The sequence below is a fragment of the Symphalangus syndactylus genome, chromosome 8 (genome assembly GCF_028878055.3).
Source record: "Symphalangus syndactylus isolate Jambi chromosome 8, NHGRI_mSymSyn1-v2.1_pri, whole genome shotgun sequence".
Lineage (NCBI taxonomy): Eukaryota > Metazoa > Chordata > Mammalia > Primates > Hylobatidae > Symphalangus > Symphalangus syndactylus.
Window position 1 is genome coordinate 59,336,973 of NC_072430.2, and position 22,449 is coordinate 59,359,421.

Consider the following 22,449-nt stretch of genomic DNA (forward strand, 5'->3'; position numbering starts at 1 on the left):
GTTTGTTATTACCCATCTTCTGAAGCCTACTTCTGTCAATTAGTCAAACTCATTCTCCATCCAGTTTTGTTTCCTTGCTGGTGAGAAGTTGTGATCCTTTGGAGGAGAAGAGGCATTCTGATTTTTGGAATTTTCAGCCTTTTTGTGCTGTTTTTTTCCATCTTCATGGATTTATCTACCTTTGGTCTTTGATGCTGGTGACCTTCAGATGGGGTTTTTGTGTGGACATCCTTTTTGTTGATGTTGATGCTATTCCTTCCTGTTTGTTAGTTTTCCTTCTAACAGCCAGGAGCCTTTGCTGCAGGTCTGCTCGAGTTTGCTGGAGGTCCACTCTAGACCCTGTTTGCCTGGGTATCACCAGCGAAGGCTGCAGAACAGCAAAGATTGCTGCCTGTTCCTTCATTTGGAAGCTTCATCCCAGAGAGGCACTCACCAGATAACAGCCATAGCTCTCCTGTATGAGGTATCTGTCAACCCCTGCTGAGGCACGAGGATCAGGGACACACTTGAGGAGGCAGTCTGTCCCTTAGCAGAGCACGAGTGCTGTGCTGGGAGATCTGCTGCTCTCTTCAGAGCTGGCAGGGAGAAAAGTCTAAGTCTGCTGAAGCTGTGCCCATAGCCGCCTCTTCCCCCTGGTACTCTGTCCCAGGGAGATGGGAGTTTTATCTATATGCCCCGAGTGGGGCTACTGCCTTTCTTTTAGAGATGCCCTGCCCAGAGAGGAGAAATCTAGAGAGGCAGTTTGGCTATAGCAGCTTTGTTGAGCTGTGGTGGGCTCTGCCCAGTCTGAACTTCCCTGAGGCTTTGTTTACACTGTGAGGGGAAAACCGCCTATTCAAGCCTCAGTAATGGAAGATGCCCTTCCCTACACCAAGCTCAAATGTACCAGGTCGACTCCAGGCTATTTTGCTGGCAGCGAGAATTTCAAGCCAGTGGATCTTAGTTTGCTGGGCTCTGTGGGGCTTGGATCCACTCAGCTAGACCACTTGGCTCCCTGGCTTCAGCCCCCTTTTCCAGGGGATTGAATGGTTCTGTCTTGCTGGCATTTCAGGCACCACTGGGGTATGAAAAAAAACTCCAGCTAGCTCGATGTCTGCCCAAACAGCCACCCAGTTTTGTGCTTGAAACATAGGGCCCTGGTAGTGTAGGCACCCAAGGGAATCTCCTGGTCTGCAGGTTGTGAAGACCATGGGAAAAGTGTAGTATCTGGGCTGTAATGCACCATTCCTCACAGCATAGTCCCTTATGGCTTCCCTTGGCTAGGGGAGGGAGTTCTCTGATCCCTTGCTTGCCCCACCCCGCTTCAGCTTGCCTTACATGGGCTATACCCATTGTCTAACCAGTCCCAATGAGATGAGCCAGGTACCTCAGTTGGAAATGCAGAAATCACTCTCCTTCTGGGTTGATCTCTCTGGGAGCTGCAGACTGGAGGTGTTCCTATTTGACCATCTTGCCAGCCACCCCAAATTCAAGAACAATTTTAAGAAACGGTCTACCCAGGCTGGGTGTGGTGGCTCATGCCTGTAATCCCAGGACTTTGGTAGGCCAAGGTGGGTGGATCACGAGGTCAGGAGTTCAAGACCAGATTTGGCAAGATGGCAAAACCCCATCTCTACTAAAACTACAAATTAGCCTGGCATGGTGGCAGGCACCTGTAATCCCAGCTATTCGGGAGGCTGAGGGAGGAGAATTGCTTTAACCTGGGTGGCAGAGGTGACAGTGAGCTGAGATTGTGCCACTGCACTCCAGCCTGGGCAACAGAGTAAGACTCTGTCTCAGAAAAAAAAAAAAAAAGAAAAGAAAAAAGAAAAGGAAAGAAAAAAAGAGTCTACCCAAATGACAATGGGCTGGAAAAGTAATTCTGGTAAAATGACAAAACAGAGTCCTATAACATCCCTAACAATCACTCTAGCTCCCCAGAAATGGCTCCAAACCAAGAAAAAATCTGAATTGCCAGAGAAAAATTTCAGAAGGTTGATTATTAAGCTACTCAAGGAGATATCAGAGAAAGGTAGAAACTAACTTAAAGAAATTTAAAAAAATACAGGATATGGACTTAAAATTCTCTAGAGAAATAGAAATCATAAATAAAATACAATCACAGCTTCTGGAAATGAAAGACACACTTAGAGAAATACAAAATGCAGTGGAAACTTTCAGTAGAGACTAGAACAAGTAGAAGAAAGAACTTCAGAGCTTGAAGACAAGGCTTTCAAATTAACCCAATCAGACAGAGAAAAAAAAAAAAATTGAACAAAGCTTCCAAGAAATTTGGGATTATGTTAAATGGCCAAGCATAAGAATAATTGGTGTTCCTGAGGAAGAAGAGAAATCTAGAAGTTTGAAAAACATATTTGAGGGAATAATTGAGGAGAACTTTCCTGGCCTTGCTGGAGAGCTAGATGTTAAAATACAAGAAGCTCAAAGAACTGTTGGGAAATTCATTGCAAGAAGATCATTACCTAGGCACATAGTCATCAGGATATGTAAAGTAAAGACAAAGGAAAGAATCTTAAGACCTGTGAAACAAAAGCTTCAGATAACCTATAAAGGAAAACCTATCAGATTAACAGCTGATTTCTCAGCAGAAACCTTTTAAGCCAGAAGGGATTGGAGTCCTATTTTTAGCCTCCGTAAACAAAATAATTGGCAGCCTAGAATTTTGTATTCAGCAAAACTAAGTTTCATAAATGAAGAGAGATAAAAGTTTTTTTCAGACAAATGCTGAGAGAATTCGCCACTAGAGAACTAGCACTACAAGAAATGCTAAAAGAAGTTCCGAATCTCAAGGAAAACCTCAGAATACACCAAAATAGAACCTTCTTAAAGCTTAAATCTCACAGAGCCTATAAAACAATAACACAATGAAAAAAGCATGGTATTTAGGCAACAACTAGCATGATGAATAGAACAGTACCTCACATCTCAATATTGACATTGCAAATGGCTTAAATGCTTCACTTAAACGATACAGAATGGCAGAATGGATAAAAATTCACCAACCAAGTATCTGCTGTCTTCAACAGACTCACCTAATGCATATGAACTCCCACAAACTTCAGGTAAAGGGTTGGAGAAAGATATTCCATGCAAACACACCAAAAGTGAGCAGGATTAGCTATTCTTATGTCAGACAAAACAGACTTTAAAGCAACACAGTAAATAAAGACAAAGAGGAACATTATATAATGACAAAAGGATTAGTCTAACAGGAAAATGTTACAATCCTAAATATATATGCACCTAACACTGAAGCTACTAAATTCATAAAACAATGACTACTAAACCTAAGAAATGAGATAGATGGTAACACAATAATAGTAGGGGATTTCAATACCCCATTGACAGCACTATACAGATAATCAAGACAGAAAGTCAACAAAGAAACAATGTATTTAAACTATACCCTGGAAAAAATGGACTTAACATGTTTACAGAACATCTGTAACTTCAGAATATACATTCTTTTCATCAGCACATAGAACATTCTCCAAGATAGACCATATGATAGACCACAAAACAAGTCTCAAAAAATTTAAGAAAATTGAAATCATATCAAGTATTCTCTCAGACCACAGTGGAATAAAACTAGAAATTAACTTCAAAAGGAACTTTTAAAACTATACAAATACATGGAAATTAAATAATTTGCTCTTGAATGATATTTGGGTCAACAATGAAATCAACATGGAAATTAAAACATTCTTTGAACCGAATGATAATAGTGTCACAACTTATCAAAACCTCTTGGATACAGCAAAAGTGGTTCTAAGAGGAAAGTTTATAGCATTAAATGCCTACATCAAAAAGTCTGACAAAGCAAAGATAGACAATCTAAGGTCACACCCCAAGGAACTAGATAAACAAGAACAAATCAAACCCAAACTCAGCAGAAGAAAAGAAATAACAAAGATTAGAGCAGAACTAAATAAAATTGAAACAAAAAATACAATACAAAAGATAAATAAAACAACAATCTGGTTATTTGGAAAGATAAACAAAATTGATAGACCATTAGTGAGATTAACCAAGAAAAGAAGAGAGATGATCCAAATAAGCTCAATTAGAAATGAAACAGGAGATATTACAGCTGATACCACAGAAATACAAAAGATTATTCAAGGCTACTATGAATAACTTTACAGACATAAACTAAAAAATCTAGAAGAGATGGATAAATTCCTGGAAATATACAATCCTTCTAGATTAAATCAGGAAGAAATAGAAAACCTGGACAGACCGATAAGTAGCAAGATTGAAACAGTAATAAAAAAATTGCCAACAGAAAAAAGTCCAGGACCAGATGGATTCACAGCTGAATTTTATCAGACATTCAAAGAAGAATTTGTGCCAATCCTGCTGAAACTATTCCAAAAGATAAAGAAGGAATCCTCCTTAAATCATCTCAAATCATTTCATAAAGCCAGTATCACCCTAATGCCAAAATCAGGGAAGGATATAACAAAAAAAGAAAACTATAGACCAATACCTCTGATGAACATAGATTCAAAAATTCTCAACAAAATACTAGCTAACCAAATCCAACAGCATATCAAAAAGATAATACATCATGATCAAGTGGGTTTTATACCAGGGATGCAGGATGGTTTAACATATGAAAGTCAATAAATGTGAAATACCACACAAACAGAGCTAAAAACAAAAATCGTATGATCATCTCAATAGAAGCAGGAAAAACATTTGATAAAATCCAACATCCCTTTATGAGAAAAAACCCTCAGCAAAATTGGTGTAGATGGGACATATATCAAGGTAATAAAAGCCATCTATGACAGATCCACAGCCAACATTACACCGAATGAGGAAATGTTGAAGGCATTCCCCCGAGAACTGGAACAAGTCAAGGATGCCCACTTTTGCCACTTCAGTGTAACATAGTACTAGAAGTCCTAGCCAGAGTAATCAGATAAGAGAAAGAAAGGGCATCCAAATTGGTAAAAAGGAAGTCAAACTGTTGCTGTTCACTGATGACATGATTGTTTACCTAGAAGACCCCAAAGACTCATCCAAAAAGCTCCTATATCTGATAAATGAATTCAGTAAAGTTTCAGGACACAAAATCAATGTACACAAATCAGTAGCACTGCTATACACCAACAATGACCAACCTGAGAATCAAATCAGGAACTCAATCCCTTTTACAACAGCTCCCAACAAACAAACAAACAAACCAAGAAAAACAAAACAACAACAACAAAAAAAACCCACCACCAGCACCAACAAAAAACTTAGGAATATACCTAACCAAGGAGGTGAAAGATCTCTACAAGGAAAACTACAAAACACTGCTGAAAGAAATCACAAATGATACAAACGAATGGAAACATATCCCATGCTTACAGATAGGTAGAATCAATATTGTGAAAATAACCATACTGTCAAAAGCAATCTATAGATTCAATGCAATTCTGAACAAAATACCAATATCATTCTTCACAGAACTAGAAAAAAACAACTCTAAAATTCACATGGAACCAAAAAGGAGCCCACATAGCCAAAGCAAGGCTAAGCAAAAAACAAAAACAAAAACAAACCCAAATCTGGACACATCACATTACCCAACTTCAAACTATACTACAAGGCTATAGTTAGCAAAACAGCCTCGTACTGGTATAAAAATAGGCATATAGACAAATGGGATAGAATAGAGAACCCAGAAATAAAGGCAGATATGGCCAACGTGGTGGCTCATGCCTGTAATCCCAGCACTGTGAGAGGCCAAGGCAGGTAGATCACTTGAGGCCAGGAGTTGGAGACCAGCCTGGCCAACATGGTGAAACCCTATCTCTACTAAAAATACCAAAGATTAGCCAGGCATAGTGGCACATGCCTGTAATCCCAGCTACTTGGGAGGCTGAGGCAGGAGAATAATTTGAGCCCGAGAGGCAGAGGTTGCAGTGAGTGGAGATCGTGCCACTGCACTCCAACCTGGGTGACAGAGTGAGACTTGGTCTCAAAAAAAAAAAAAAAAAAAAGAGAAAAGAAAAGAAAACAAAATAAAGCCAAATACTTAGAGCCAACTGATCTTCGACAAAGCAAACAAAAACATAAAGTGGAGAAAGGACACCCAATTAACAAAAGGTGCTGGGATAATTGGCCAGCCACATGTCGAAGAATGAAACTGGATCCCCATCTCTCACCTTGTGTGAAAATCAACTCAAGATGGATCAAAGGCATACATCTAAGACCTGAAACCATAAAAATTCTAGAAGATAACATTGGAAAAAACTTTTTTAGACATTGGCTTAGGCAAATATTTCAAGACCAAGAAACCAAAAGCAAATGCAACAAAAGCAAAAATAAATAGATGGAACCTAATTAAACTAAAAAGCTTCTGTACAGAAAGAAAAATAATCATAAGAGTAAACAGAGAACCCACAGAGTGGGAGAAATTATTTGCAAACTATGCCTCCAACAAAGGACTAATATCCAGAGTCTACAAGGCACTCAAACAAATCATCAAGAAAGAAAACAAATAACCCCATCAAAAAGTAGGGAAAGGACATGAATAGACAATTCTCAAGAGAAAATACACAAATGGCCAACAGACATACGAAAAAATACTCAACATCACTAATCATCAGGTAAATGCAAATGAAAACCACGTGCGATTCCACCTTACTCTTGCAAGAATGGTCATAATCAAAAAAAAAATAATAATAGATGTTGGCATGGATGTGGTGAAAAGGGAACACTTTTATGCTGTTGATGGGAATGTAAACTAGTACAACCACTATGGAAAACAGTGTGAAGATTCCGTAAAGAACTAAAAGTAGAACTACCATTTGATCCAGCAATCCCACTACTGGGTATTTACCCAGAGGAAAAGAAGTCATTACATGAAAAGGACACTTGCACATGCATGTTTATAGCAGCACAATTCACAACTGCAAAAATATGGAACCAGCCTAAATGCCTATCAACCAATGAGTGGCTAAAGAAAATGTGACACACACACACACACACAGACACACACACACACACACACCATAGAATACTACTTAGCCATAAAATGAAACAAAATAATGGCATTTGCAACAACCTGAATGGAGTTGGAGAGCATTATTCTAAGTGAAATAACTCAGAAATGGAAAACCAAACACCGTGTGTTCTCACTTATAAGCGGGAGTTAAGCTATGAGGACACGAAGGCATAAAAATGATATAATGGACTCTGGGGACTCGAGGGGAAAGGTGGGAGGGGGGTGAGGGATAACAGACTACACATTGGGTGCAGTGTTCATTGCTTGGGCGACAGCTGCTGAACTTATGTAATCCAAAACCACCTATTCCCCGAAAACTATTGAAATTAAATTAAATTTAAAAAAGAGTGTTCACATTTACTCCATGGAGGGTAGTTATAACAGCTACTTCAATGTCTTTACCTGAGGGTCCCAACATCTGGGTTGTCCCAGGATTGGCATCTGCTGACTGTCTTTTTCTTCAAGATTTGTTCACACTTTTGTTGCTCTTTTTGTTTTGAGTAATGCCGGTTCAGCTTTCAAAACCTTAACTATGCCATTTGTTCTGCCTCTTGCATGAGCCACTCAGGGACTTGGGTGGTGATTTATATCATAGTTTAGTTCTTAAAGCCAAAAAGCCTTTACTATGCATCTTTAAAAGAGTTTCCCCTACATACTTCTTGAGGATAAATCTGGGTCTATGCTGGTCCATACATAGAACTAGGGGATCCCCTTCTCCAGCTCTCTTTTCGTCTGGCTTCTAGACATTTCTTTTCCCAGTTCCTCTGACCGGAAGGATAAGATTCTCTTAGAGTTTTAGTCTTCTGGTCCTGTTGTGTAGTTCTGCATGACTGGGCCTGCCTTTGAGGTAATATGGAGAGGAAAAAAGAGAAATAAAATAATAAAGAGGATTTCAGCCACACTTTGCGCAACAGGTACCTGGTTTTCTGATTTCACGGTCCAGAGAGACAGATTTCCTCTGTGGATTTTTGTGCCAGTGCCAAGGCCACCATTGTCATGGTGGCAGGCCTCTGCAGGGTTGGAAGAGAAAGAGTTCAACAGATAGTGCTTCCTCTCACATTCTGAAGCTCTCACAGGTTCTTTTTCTTTGTGTTCTAATCAGAAAAATGAGTTTTTCTTGAGTTTTTGCTGTATGCACCTGTACCATAGTTCCTGGATTTAGCTTACCTTTAGGTAAAAACCAGGAGATAACGAAGGAAAAAACCATCGAACTAGGAAACTCACCACCATACTGGCCATTCTTTAGGTTTTGACTTCTTTCCCCAATGTGCCTGTTCTTGTTTACATGTCAGAGTCCTCACGTAGTAGCATTTGTTTTTTCTCCAGTTTTTGGAGAGATAGACTGTAGTGAATTTATTCCATGTTGGCCATCAGTGAGTGTTTGACTAACAGATGCAATCAGTCCTAAGAAGATTTTAACATCACCAGTGTTGAATAATAACAAAACAGAAGCCACTGTCACAAAATCACAAAAACATTCACAGAAAGTAAGACCATAACAAGTCGAAATGATTTGAAAGTCATAAAGGAGCGTAAATTGTATGACATTTATATATACTTGCAATATGTATAAAAAGCTTCTAAAACTGCATATATTTTGGTCAAGTAATTCTATTTCTGGGAGTTATCCTAATGCCACAAGTACACACAGGTATATTATTTATAAGCATGCATTTATAAGGATGTAAAACAATTTGAAACAATGTAAATGTGAAATAAGAAGGAAATGCTTAAGCAAATTATGGGCTAACTATAAAATGGAAGGTTATGTAGTAACTAAGAATTTTGATGTAACCATGTAGGTATTGATACGGGAAATGTTCTGTTAAAAACCCAGGCTTTAAAGCAGTGTTAAAAATGATATCGTTTAAAAAAGCATAAACATGTGCTTTATATATATGCGTGTCTCTACAGACGTATAAAATATGTGAAAAATGTAACTGAAAATCTCAGTGAATGGGCTTTAAGAGTTAAGATTTTTTTCTGTCCTATTCTTGTATTTTCCAATTTTCTGTGCTCATTATAAATGAAGGGTTGTAGCAGAGTGTGTTGCTGCTTACTGTATATCTACATACTTCTCTACAGTTTTCAGCCTCCCTCCTATGTTTGTGGTCATGTGATTGATTCTGGCCAATGCGATACTGTTGAAAACGATTTAGGCGGCTCCTTAAACATAAATAAGTGACCCTCCTGCCTTTGCTTTTCTTCATGCAGTGATCTTAAGGGTCCAAAGTGCCTGAAGATTTAGCTACATGATAGAGGAAAGGCACACACCCTGTATCAGACCATGCCATGTGCAAGAAACAAGCCTTTGTTTTTCAAAGTTGTTATGGTAACTAGTGTTAACTGTCCTGACTGATACAAGAATGTCATGAGGAATGCAATAATGCGATGAGGAATTACTGGATGCATACAATACAGTAATGCAATGAGGAATTATTAGAGTGCATACAAGAAGAGCTTAGAAGAATAGTGAGACTTAAATAAAACTCATTTGTCTTGGATGTCAATGGGTCAGAAACATTTTGGGAAGTTTTAAAGATTAGGATAAATCAATATCTTTTTAATTTGGAAAATGCCAATTTGTTAATTTATAGGGATAAATGGAGCAGCCAAATGTATTGTTTAAGGCTAGTTAGCAAATTCTAAACAGTTAAGAAAGCCACAAAGGAAGCCAAATTACTAGCAAAAGGCTTGTTGGTGAGTCTGCAATTGGGGTAAAGCAATTTGGCTGACTGTGATGGTGAGTTGGCATTGTGGGTGTGGTGGTTGTGCCTGCAGCCTCAGTTTTGAGGCCCAGCTCTGCCATTTATTAGCTGGAAACATCTGGGCAACATGCTTCACTTATTTGAACCCCAGTTTTCTTACCTGGTAAAGAGCAATGATAATAGCAGCTGCCTCTTAATCATTCTTTTGTATTGCAGTGGGAATTCATTTCTGCTTAGGCAGCAACTTCTTTTTCTGCTTAGCTCAAGTCAGAAATAGTAGCTTTCAGGGTTCTGGGCTCTGGGCTCTGGCCTCTTTGGTAGTTCACAAATTCATTGTCTGTTTGCGGATGCATGGCTTTCAGCAAACAGCCACCTTAACAGGGTAGTATGTCATGTGTCAACCTAAATAACAAACAGAGAGAGGCTCTCTAAAAGAAAATGGTATTTATTTGGGAATAGGGCTTTGCAATGGGAATATGCATGCCATAGTAAACTATGTACATATTCTTGGATGCAAAGGAAGACCAAGGTTTTTAAAGGAAAAATGAGGACGATTACATAATTATTTTGAGATACTTATCTTTATCAATAACAAGAGTGACACCAGCCCAAGGTTGGGCAGGCAGATGCTGGGCAGATGTCCTTACAGGAGTATTTTGTGTGTGTGTGTAAGGTTGTACAGCCTTTGTGCAAGACTGGTTTTTGCAGCCTTTTGTGATTATCAGGCACTTATGTGGGAGAACTTGTCTCCTCATGGCCTTCCCTGACTCTGTCAGGTTTTCTTTTCTTTTTTCTTTCTTCTTTTCTTTTCTTTTCTCCCTTCCTTCCTTCCTTCCTTCCTTCCTTCCTTCCTTCCTTCCTTCCTTCCCTCCCTCCCTCCCTCCCTCCTTCCTTCCCTCCCTCCCTCCCTCCCTCCCTCCCTTCTTTCTTTTTCTCTTTCTTTCTTTTTTTCTTTCCTTTCTTTCTTTCTTTCTTTCTTTCTTTCTTTCTTTCTTTCTTTCTTTCTTCCTTCCTTCCTTTCTTTCTTTCTTTCTTTCTTTCTTTCTTTCTTTCTTTCTTTCTTTCTTTCTCTCTCTCTCTCTCTCTCTCCTTCCCTTCGTCCCTGTTTTCTTTTTTTTTTCTTTTCTTCTTTCTTTCTCACAGGGACTTCATTTTGATGCTCACAACTTTCATACCTGAAGGCCTCACAAAACACAATTTTGAGGAGTTAATAATAAATATGAGACGGGAAGATAGGCAGCCCTGATATAGAGGAGAGGGATGAGGGAAATGTAAACAGTGAGGGTGGGAAAGGGGTAAATGCTCTTTTTTGGTAGGAAACAATAGCTATGTAAAAGCATATTCGTCAGGTGAGGGAGTGCTTGATAGGACTATCCAGGAGGAAAAGCTATTGTTTTCAATGTAGGAGAAGTTATTGGGTTAACACATTTGTATGTGAAAGGTCACTTATAAGAGGATTTGTTTGTCATTATAGATATCAGGGAATATTTGTATTTGTTTTCTTGGCGAAAATAAAATGAATTGGATAAGTGGAAATAGAAGACTCTGTTTTGGTCAGCCTGGTATGTGACAATACTGGAATGACTCAGGAAAAATCAGAAAGGGAGGCTGAACAGTGTTGACTTTTCCTGCAATCACAAGAATGTGACAGAAATTGGTGTGGATTTCGTGTGGAGGACAATAACCGGGTCCATCTGGGGAGGGGGTTGAGTTGTGAATAAAAGAGAATGCCCTGAGGCCACGGGCTGGACCCAGAGAGGTGCTATAGCTGCCTGTCATCTCTCCCATTGGCGTGGTCCAGAAGAGCAGAAAGAAAGCAGGTGTTAATGAAACTATTCAGTCTTCAGCCCTGCCAATTCACTCCCAGCAGGGAAGGAAGTCTAAGAAAGAAGAACGTACAGAGTTGATACAGAGTGACTTCCTGAGAGGAGGGACCACTGGGGATATTTTCTTCACCAAACTTGGCACTTTCTCAAGATTTAGAATTAGAACCAGCACTGGCGGTTAACTGAATCAAATAGTATTACAGAAGGTCAGCTGGGCCCATCCGTGATCCATGCAGATATCAGGGCTGGGGAAGTCCACCTCTGGGTTGTGTGGAGGCTGTGGGAAGTCGCAGATTGGTGAAAAGTCCTGTTACATCATGACACTCTGCAGTAACCAAGAGCAGAAAACTCACTGGCATGTGCGTTGTACTTTGCTAAGGCACGATGTGGTGAAACTATTAACTATAGGAGAGAAAGAAAAGAAATATATGAACTAGAAAAATCACAGATGTCACAACAAATGATATAAAGTTTCTCTCTTTTTGGAAAGGGTAGACATTTGTGCATGGGAGAAATGTACTTAATAGAAAATAGACCAGGGAATAGCAAGAAGTTAGAAATCACAATAAAAATAGGATAAGAATCCCACTGCTCTTTGCTGAGCCTTCAGTAAACAGCAGCTGTATAGACAACAGGTGGATAACTTGAAAGAGAAACTTAGTTGTGTCCCATGGTGTCTTTAATCTTGCCAATTCTGTGAGAAACCACTGGAGGCTGCACCAGGAACTGAGGTCATAGTAACTCTCCCTGCAAGGGAAAAAGCAATACAGTAATACAGCCCAAATCTCTTCAGCAAAACTCTCCAGTTATTTTGGTGGTTTCCTGATGTTTCTAGGGAATGGGGCTCACATAGTGTTATGGGGAACAAAGAGATTAGAAGCATTGGTATAAGAATGAGAGGCTGGAGTTCTGGCTTTTAAAAAAGTAGATTCAAGCCTAGTCTGCGCTTTTACTAAGTATGTGACCTTGAACCAATCCCTAAAGCTTTAAAATCTCAGTTTCTGAATTTAAAAAATAGAGATAACCTTAATTACCCCAACCATCTCACTGGCAATTGGAAAGCTCAAATTAGAAAAGAAATGTGAAATTGCTTGGTAAATGACAAAACCCTACCTACATTTTCATTGTGAGAGCACTCCCCAGGGTAGATCTGGACATCATATTATGAAAGACAAAGATCTTTTAGGCAGTATGAGTCGTGGCTTCCAAGAATACTGTTACAGTTAGGTTTTAAGTATATTTCCCATTAAAACTCTCCCTCCGTAGCATATTGGGCTTTGGGCAACAGTTGTATTAGTTGGTATTGATAAACTTGTATTGAAATTCCGAAAATGCTACGTCACTGAAACAAAAGACAAAAACTCCACAGAATCCTGTCTTCATTTTATATTTGGCTTGGGGAAGATGCTGACAATTATTACAATATATTTAAAACTCAAAAAAAGTCATCTGAAGTTATCTCACCTACAGTTAGGTTGGGCAATAAAGAAAGCAAGAATGTCATGAAAGAGATTTTAGAACTTGAGATACCGGATGGGTTACAAAATGAATTCAGCCTAGAATCAGGGCCTAGGTATAAGAGTCAAATTATTTTAGGAAATTCACCTGTGTTTTTTGGTTTGAATGGTTTATTCACCTAGTCTGCTACAGTTATTTCTCCCTTGCAATAAGTTACAACCCCGTGTTTCAAGGGGCTCAACATTAAGCTGGAACATTCTCTGTAAGAACATGAAAGCTTTGCGGCAAGGAAAATTTCGATAATGAGGTTCTAATGTTATTCGCTCTTGAGGCAGAATATTTCAGTCAGTGGCATCTCTCTAACCAGGATTGCAAAATGTGCAATTTTAAGTTGAGAAAAAGAATGGCACAGACATCTTACTAAATCTCAAAGTAATGGGACAAAGGAAAAGACTTTGCAGCCCACAGATGCTTTGCCACTCCTAGGTGAAGTCATCACCAGGTAAGATGCAGACCTGGCAGCTGCCTTGTGGCTGCTGGCCACAAAATACTTTAAACAGTACTGGAGACTCATTCACCTATTCATTCATTCTACAGGTATTTGTTAAGTACCTGTATATCAGGCATTTTGCTAGTCTCTAAAGGGAATAAAAATTTCATGAGTTACAACTCCTGCTCTCAAAATGTTTATAGGTCATGTATTCTCACTTTTGGTTACTTTTTAATGGTCATAAGCTTTTTTTTTTTAATTGAGCTGAAATTAGTTTAACATAAAATTAATCACTTTAAAGTGAACAATTCAGTGGCACTTAGTACATACATGATATTGAACAACTACTACCTCTACTTAGTTCCAAAATATTTTTATTATCCCAAAATAAAACCCCATGCCCATTAAGCATTTACTCTGCATCCTTTCCTTCCCTCAGCCCTAAACAACCTCTAATCTATTTTCTGCCTCTATGTATTTACTTATTCTCAAAATTTCATATAAATGGAATCATACACTATGTGTCTTTTGCATCTGACTTCAACTTAGGACAATGTTTTCAATGTTCACCCGTATTGTTACAGCATGTATCAGTACTTCATTCTTTTTTATTGTTGAATAATATCCTATTATATTTACATGCCATAATTTAGCCATTTATTCATTGATGGACATTTGGATTTTTCCATCTTCAGCTATTGTGAATAATACTTCCGTGAATATTTGTGTACAGGTATTTGTTTGAGTTCCTGTTTTCAATTCTTTTGTGTATATATCTAAGAGTAAAATTGTGACTCGTGATAATTCTATGTGTAACTTTTTCAGGAACCAACTATCTTCCACAGAGATTGCACTATTGTACATCCCCACCAGTAATGTACAAGGGTTCCAACTTCTCCACGTTCTTGCCAACCCTCCTTTTTCTTGTTATTTTCCACATTTTGGATTACAGCCATCCTAATAAGTATGAGTGGATTCGTTTTCCCTAATGACTAATGATGTTGAGCCTCTTTTCATGTGACACTAAGTATTTTTACAAGGCAACTAAGATACCTACGAGTGATGATGTCAGGTCATCTGAAAGCATTACTGCCTTTGAACCTGGGAGGGAGTGGGGCCTGAGATCATGGAACGTAGAACTAACACATTTTGATAGGGGGAGAAGAAGGAGGAGGAGGAGAAGAGGAGTACTGGGGGAGAACAGATGCAAGGGCAGTTCTGGGAGCATTGCTTGTGATGGAAGAAGAGAAGGAGTTGGATGAGACACCTGGGCAACCAGGTGGGCTGTGTGTACAGGTACAATTGAATGATGGCAAAATTAGGCTGCCTCCTTATCTCATAGTATCTCAAAAAGTGACTACTCCACTGCTGAATGAATGATTTGTGCTGCTCAGAGAGCAGCAGCATAACCATACACTGGTTATTAGGGGACCTCTATGCCTGATAGCATTAATGAACAGCTAATTTTATCTAAGATAAGAGAGGCAAAAGTGCTTTGAGAAAATCAAGGGTCCCATCCAGACTGTGAGGTGATGAAAGCTTCAACTTAAAAAAAAAAACAATTTTAGGTTGTACAGAATGAACTATTTTTTTAGGATTGTTTTTAAATGAAAAATTCATGGCTACAGCTTTGGAATGCATAATTTTTTTTTTTTGTATTTTTCTGCCATCTCACACTTAGCAAAAAACCCATTCTCATCAAGAGAATTGCTTTGGAGCCAGTTTCCAAAAATAGAATTTAAACTCCCTTAAGGGATACTTCAACTCAATGGATGATAATACTGAGCCCTGACCCTGGGGTGTCTGTAGACTTCATCTTCTATTCTATTCACACCCTTTCTTGCCTCTACAGAAAATGAGAGCCTTGCTGAGCGTTGCAGGATGTTGGAGTATAATGGCTTTCACACTTAGGCTGAACACATTCTGTAGCTAGTTTCCGTCCCCATCATTCTACTGAAACTGTTCTCCAAAAAGGGAATGATATCTTCTTAATTGCAGAATCCAGTGGCCTTCTCTTAGTCCTTACTTAACCTGTTTAACCCAGCTACCATTTACCCATCACTTTCTATACAGCAAGCACATCGCTAAGCACTTTATATTTGCAGTGTGAATGTAAAAAAATATTTATATATATTGTGGTTGCAAATGTAACTTACTCTATAACTTGGATGTTTGGAGAAAAATATAATATCTTTATTTTGTCTCTAAGACTTCTGGCCTTCTACCTAACTCCCAGCCCATTGGGGAAAATGATTTAACTGTCCAATTCAATTCCAAGTTATTCCAATTCCATTAATTAAATGGCTCCCTTAGATAGTATTGAGTTGCTATTGGATAGAAATGCTTAGCTTCACAGATAGCCTTCTACCCTTCCTCGCTCTGAGATTTCTAAAATGTTGTTTAGGGATATGCAGGGAGAGGGTGGCTTTACATGATCCTAGGGCAACATGGAAGACCCACGGTCCTTAGTGGTGATGTCCTTTCTTTTTCTGGTCTCCAGGCCAATGCCCCTTGTGCACTGGGGTGCTGCTTGCTCTGCTGACATTGATGGCTACAGTTGGTGGCTCTTCTCTTTTGCTCCGGCAGGCTGTGATCATGCTCCTTGATTGACTTAGCTTCACTTCTCTACAGCTGATCTAGGGACTGCTTTGAGGTCTAGCTGTGACCCTTATTTGGCCTCAGCCCCAGGATGTTTGCTTTGGAGCCCTTCACTACTGTTATGAAGATCCTCCCTGAATTCCTTCCATGCCAGAATCTCAGCTATTGTGGAACCTTACCAAACCAACAAAGAAACCCAGGGCAGCTTGGGAAAGCCAAATCTTTCCCTCAGTATTACCCTTACTTATCTGGTGCACCTCTCCCTCTCAGGGGGGAAGATACCAGCACTGAAGCATGCATTTCCCCACTTTGCTCAGCTACCTCTGACATCCTCTTCCCAAAATCCTCCACAGGAGGAAAGAAATTGACTTCCCCCTTCCTCTTCAAATCTGGACATAATTTACATTAAACATTAGGGTCTAGCTACTGAACCTGCTTAAGTGTCTACAGTCTCATTCCAAAATCCTAGTTTTGAATGTCAGAAGCTGAATATATCTCAATCTTTTTTTGCAGCCCTTCTGTCACAAACCCCAATCGGTAGCATGTCCCAATCACACACTAGGGTCTTGCAGCTAAAAGCTTGGTTTACACAGCAGCAGCCATAGCCGCAGCCGCAGAACCTGTCAGAAGTGTAGAGTCTGTGGCTCTACCCAGTCCTACTGAATCAGAATCTGCATTTCAGCAAAATCTTCATGTGTTAAGTGTGAACATTAAAGTTTGTGAAGCAGGGGACTAAGACAAATGCCATGTAATCAAAGACAAAAGAGAAAAACACCTTCACATTTTTTCTTTTGCATTTATGTGACAATAATCCTGTGATACTTAATGACAATAATCCTGTGAGGTGGATATAGTTCTCTCCATTTTATAGCTCAGCAAACAACCCAGGAAAGTTAATGAAGTGCTGATGAGCTGAAAACAATGGGCCAGGATTCAAGCCTGGTCTGTCTGACTCCCTGAACCTCCCAGGACACTCAATTACATTGGACTGTTGATCACACTCCTCTTAACATTTTTCTTCCCCTTTGTGACTGAACACTACTTCTTATATTACCCCTTTGTTTTTTCCTCTGTCTGCTTGAGAGTCTCCTGGCTGCCTGTCTTTGCTGTCCAGGTTTTCTTGGTGTTGAGCTGTTTGGCTACTGGATTTCCGACCTGTGTCTGCCTGTGTCCTAGGATATATCTCTAAACTGTAACTATTATTCATGTCTCCTTAGGTTCAAATCTTTTTGAACCATTCTAGACTGAATATTGGGCAATCTTCTATATTCTTGCTGTGCAGTGACAAAAAGAGTATTGATAAGGAAGATGCATTTTCAGCTGGGCTTCAAAGATGGGTCTTACTTGGGGAGTGGAGACAGAGGGGAGAGTATTAGAGGCATGAATTCTCATGGGAAAAGGATCAGAAGTAGGAATGTGCATGTGATGTTGGGGAGACAATAACTTATTGCTGTTCCCCTGGTTAGTATGTGACTTGATGCTGCATTACTCTGAATTTTTATTCAGTGCCCTTCTTTGGCCTTTATCACCAGACTGGTCCTTGACTCACTTTTTGCCCAGATATTCACCTTCAGTATGTTCCTGTGTTTCTTTGAGTCCCAGCTTCCCACCTCCAAGTTCCTTCATTTATCATCAGCAAACTTTCTGAGAAATAGCCAGATCTTTTATCCTTTGTGATATCTTTTTCTCGCTTCCCTTCTCTTCTCTTCTCTTCTCTTCTCTTCTCTTCTCTTCTCTTCTCTGCTCTGCTCTGCTCTGCTCTGCTCTGCTCTGCTCTCCTCTCCTCTCCTCTCCTCTCCTCTCCTCTCCTCTCCTCTCCTCTCCTCCTTCCTTCCTTCTGACCACCATTATTGTAATTTTGTCTCCTCTGTTTGTATTATGATAGCTTATTATTATGACCTCTTTATCTCCTGCCTTTCCATCTCTAGTCTGTATTTTACTTTCTATAGTAGTCTATATACAATGAGACTACTGTGACTAGAGCAAGGCAGCTACATTTCAAAAGTGGGTAAAGGCCAGGTGCAGTGGCTCATGCCTGTAATCCCAGCACTTTGAGAGGCCGAGGCAGGTGGATCACCTGAGGTCGGGAGTTTGAGACCAGCCTGACCAACATGGAGAAACCTCGTCTCTACTAAACATACAAAAATTAGCCGGGCATGGTGGCGCATGCCTGTAATCCCAGCTACTCAGGAGGCTGAGGCAGGAGAATCGCTTGAACCTGGGAAGCGGAGGTCGCAGTGAGCCAAGATAGCACCACTGCACTCCAGCCTGGGTGATCAGTGAAACTCTATCTCAAAAAAAAAAAAAAAAAAAGCGGGTAAAATATTTATTAATTTCCTGCTCTAAAGTTGTCAATTTTGTGCTGCTAAATGTAAGGCTAAAGCTCAATTTTTTAATGTAACATGCGTAAAGTTCTCCCAAATCTTGCTGCACTGCTTTGTATTTCATCATACACCAATATGGACTCTCCTTTTGGATAAGCTGGCTTGATCATTTTTCCCTCAACATTCCATGCATGTGTTGGCTTACAGCCCTTTTTGTCCATTAAAATTCTCTCCTGGAATGCCCTTCCATGGCCCAGATCATACCCATCTTGTTAAGGCTCGGGCTCAACCGAAGACTTATCCTTCCTACAACTCCTCCCCTAATCATCCCACAGCACAAGTCAAGAAGACTTCCCAATACTGAGTCTAGTGCAGACTTTCCAAACCAAGGAAGCGTTGACATTTTGGGATAGACAATTCTTTATTTTAAGGGATTGTCCTTTGCACTGTAGGATGTTTAGCAGCCTACCTGGCCTCTACCCACTAGATGCCAATAGCACATAGATGTCTCTCTTGGCTGTGACAACCAAACATGTCTCAGACATTGCCAAATGTTCCCTGGGGAGAGAGGGACTCAAAATCTCAAAATCTGGTTGAGAACCACTGGTCTAATGTAATGGAAGAAGACCTAAACCAGTGGTGCTGCCAGTCTTTGCAGAATGTTTTGAGGGGAGTTATTTTCTGGCACACAAAAGTCACAGAATGTCTCCTGTCCTATTTAGAATATTGACTTGGAGGACGTCATGATATGTTTATATTCCCTATGAGCCTTAAAAACCATCTCTGTAGACTTATCCCTTTTGTATAGCTGTAACAGCCATTAGAAAGTAAAATACATCTGATCCATGCCTGCTTCTAACTTGTAGTTTCATTATTTTGTTCTTCAAGCTTAGCAAATGGTCCATCGTTTTGCATGTGAAATTACTAAGAGAGAAGGTAAAATGAATATGCTGAGCATTCCTTGGAGAATATCTATTTTGTATGAAATTTTAAAAAGAAAAATGAGAAGGCTTATATTGAGGTCTGCATTCAGTGTGTCTGTAATTCAGAGAAGCAGTAAAGAACAAAATTGAAATTTAATAATATTTAGATCTTTGCGAAGATGCTGTCATAGTTCCCAATATCTATTCCAAGTACAGGTACTGCTGATTTAATCCAAACTTACTTTTAAATTTATTTTTGATATTAAGAATTGACTTTAATACCATTACTTTCAAAAACAAGATCCTAATTTTAAATTGGAATTTTTTTCTTCCCCAAACTAGTGCAAAAAATTTGTAATATAGGAATAAATTAGCAATTATTGTGAATTTACAGACACTTGCCCAGTTGGTTTATGTCTCTGGAGAAACAGGATCTATGGGTATGGTAAAGTAATGGCAATGATAACAAATAGAACAACATCTGAATGTTTGGGGATCTGGGCCTTAGAGCTGACAGGAAATACCTGCTATTCTGCCAGCACCTATTCTCAGTCTTTGTTATCTAGACTCTAAAAAGAATAATACTAGAACGGGCCATTTTTATAGATGATAAAACTAGAGTTCAGAAGATTTGTAACTTGCCATCCTCTGCCTAATCCTGAACAAGAACCCACGTAAATGCCTTGGAATCCAGTGAGCTTCTCTCTACAGTCTCTCTAAGGCCTGTGAGTATCGTGGGTGCCTTAATTACTTACCCTTTTTAGGCACCAAGGCACCCATGGGTAGCTAGTTGTGCTGTAGAAATAATTTCAAAGAACTTCTTACTGTTAGGGAAAACTGTATTCCCTCATTCTCCTGTTTCTGTTCATTCATTCTTTAGTGGATATCTGTTGAAATCTACAGACTTGGGATTTAGCTGTGAACAAAACAGAGACATCCGCAGGGAATTTACAAGAAGTCAATTTACATTTGACTCCCAAGAGGGAAAAATCATGGGAAGGTAACTTCTCTCCTTTCCTCTACCACCCTCACTCACTCCTCCCCAAGAGAGGCTTATCAAAGTTGTGAGATCAGGGAATGAATGTGAACCTGGGGCCTCAACTTCTTCTCTCTTTCAGATGCACCCTTTCTGCCACTTGCTTGCTGTATGCTCACCTGGGATACTGTGTTTCTGAAGTTTGGGGTTGGCAATTCAGTGCACAGGGAAAAGTATTCAAAGCTCATTTGTGGCTGCAGATCCAAGCTGTCTTCTCCATTACTTTACCAGTAATAAAGCTGACATGCTGATCCTCCCTCATTCTTCTGTGTCTTTTCTTACTTTGAAGTCAGAGAAGAAAAATCGGTGATTAATAATCAGGCTCAAACTTTCTGCACCCAATTTCTCAGTTAACATCACAAATATCACCAGGTAAGAGAAAAAGCTCTGCTATTGGTTGGTTACTCATGAGGGAGCCTTTAAGGAGGACCTGGCTTCATTAGAGGACAACAACCCTTTTATAGCTGTGTTCAAGCAGGAGGCAAGTGCATACAATGCCTGACTCTATGCAGCCTTTCTGGCCACTTACTTCTGGCCAAGCCTTGCTTGCCACGTACTTGCTGTAACAAAGTCAGCCTGGATGGTTAAACTTTCAAATTTAGAGAAGCAGTAATCCCTCTATGCAGAGACAATGAACTACAGGGTGATTTTACTGACTATGAGCTGACTTTTGATGTGTGAGAAATAACATGCATACTGCTTGCTTTTTTATGAAATGTGTAGCTTCATGTTCCGGAGGTATTCTCGGAGACATCTAGTGTGCTTGCTTATTTTACAGATGACAAAGCTGAGCCCAGAGAGGTTAATGTTTCAAAATTTACTAACCACTCTCCACTATTCTCATCATCCCACTCCCCACAACCTAGTTAATGGGGGACAAAAGAGGGACCAGAACCTTTCTCATGCTCTTTTCACTACATCACCAACTGTTCTCATAAGAACAAAAAATATTGGAATTTTCCCTGAAGATCAGTTGGGTATTATAAAAAAAGTAATTTTCAAAATAACTGCTTCTCTCCTTATATTTTGCTTTTAAAATTTTTAAAAAATGGACAGAAAAAAGGACATGACCTTTCATCACTCATGCAATTGGACTTTGATTTGAATTTATAGAAAGAAAAATTGATATAAATGAAGACTGATGGCAAACCCCTAGCAACTAGGACAAAATATCACCATCTTTAAACAAAGCTTTCCTGCTTTAATTGTTAAGGTATTTTAATTATATATTTTTTTCGTGTCAAGACTTTTTCTTGCTACAGGTGTACTCAATGAAAGATAATTGGTGCTGTTTCTTCCTGATTCATTTTATTCTTTGCACTTAATGCAATTTTAAAAGGAGGATTTTAACAAAGTATTGATTATTTATGCCTCAAATTCCTTAAGGTTTTTCTTCCCATTTGGTTCTATTTCATTTTGTCAATATTTGTGTGAAGCCATCTGCATTGATTTCAATGAGGAGATGACAGCCAGCGACCTTTCACAAACAAATGGCAGGGCGCCAGAGCTGAAAGGATTCTTCTGCCAACCCCTTCTTGGCTGACTCAGCTACTCAACTGACTGGTATCAGCTTTGTCCTCTTATTTCCTCTTATTTTCAATAAGAGAAGAAGCAGTATCCAAGAGGCAGAGGTCCTCACTGATTAAGCAAGGATACCAAGTAGTGGCTTGGTCTTTTTGCTTTAGTCATCACATAGCATATGGGCTTAGGAGGACTGTGTTGTAAATCATGAGCTACCCAACAATTTGTGAAGTCTTTGGATGAGATACCAAACTTGCTGTACTTAAAAGTAAATGGGAGAGGCCAGGTGTGGTGGTTCATGCCTGTAATCCCAGCACTTTGGAAGGCCGAGGTGGGCGGATCACCTGAGGTCAGGAGCTCAAGACCTGCCTGGTCAATATGGTGAAACCCCATCTCTACTAAAAAATACAAAAATTAGCCAGGTGTGGTGGCACATGCCTATAATTCCAGCTACTAGGGAGGCTGAGGCAGCAGAATTGCTTGAACCTGGGAGGCAGGCTACAGTGAGCCAAGATCGCGCTTGGGCAACAGAGCAAGACTCTTAAAAAAAAAAAAAAAAAAA

The 22,449-nt window shown here is 39.6% G+C and overlaps 1 pseudogene; it reads right to left on the minus strand.

Moving 5' to 3' along the window:
- Nucleotides 1–22,449, minus strand: part of LOC129487840 (ubiquitin-like) — a 401,690-nt pseudogene that overhangs the window by 197,853 nt on the left and 181,388 nt on the right.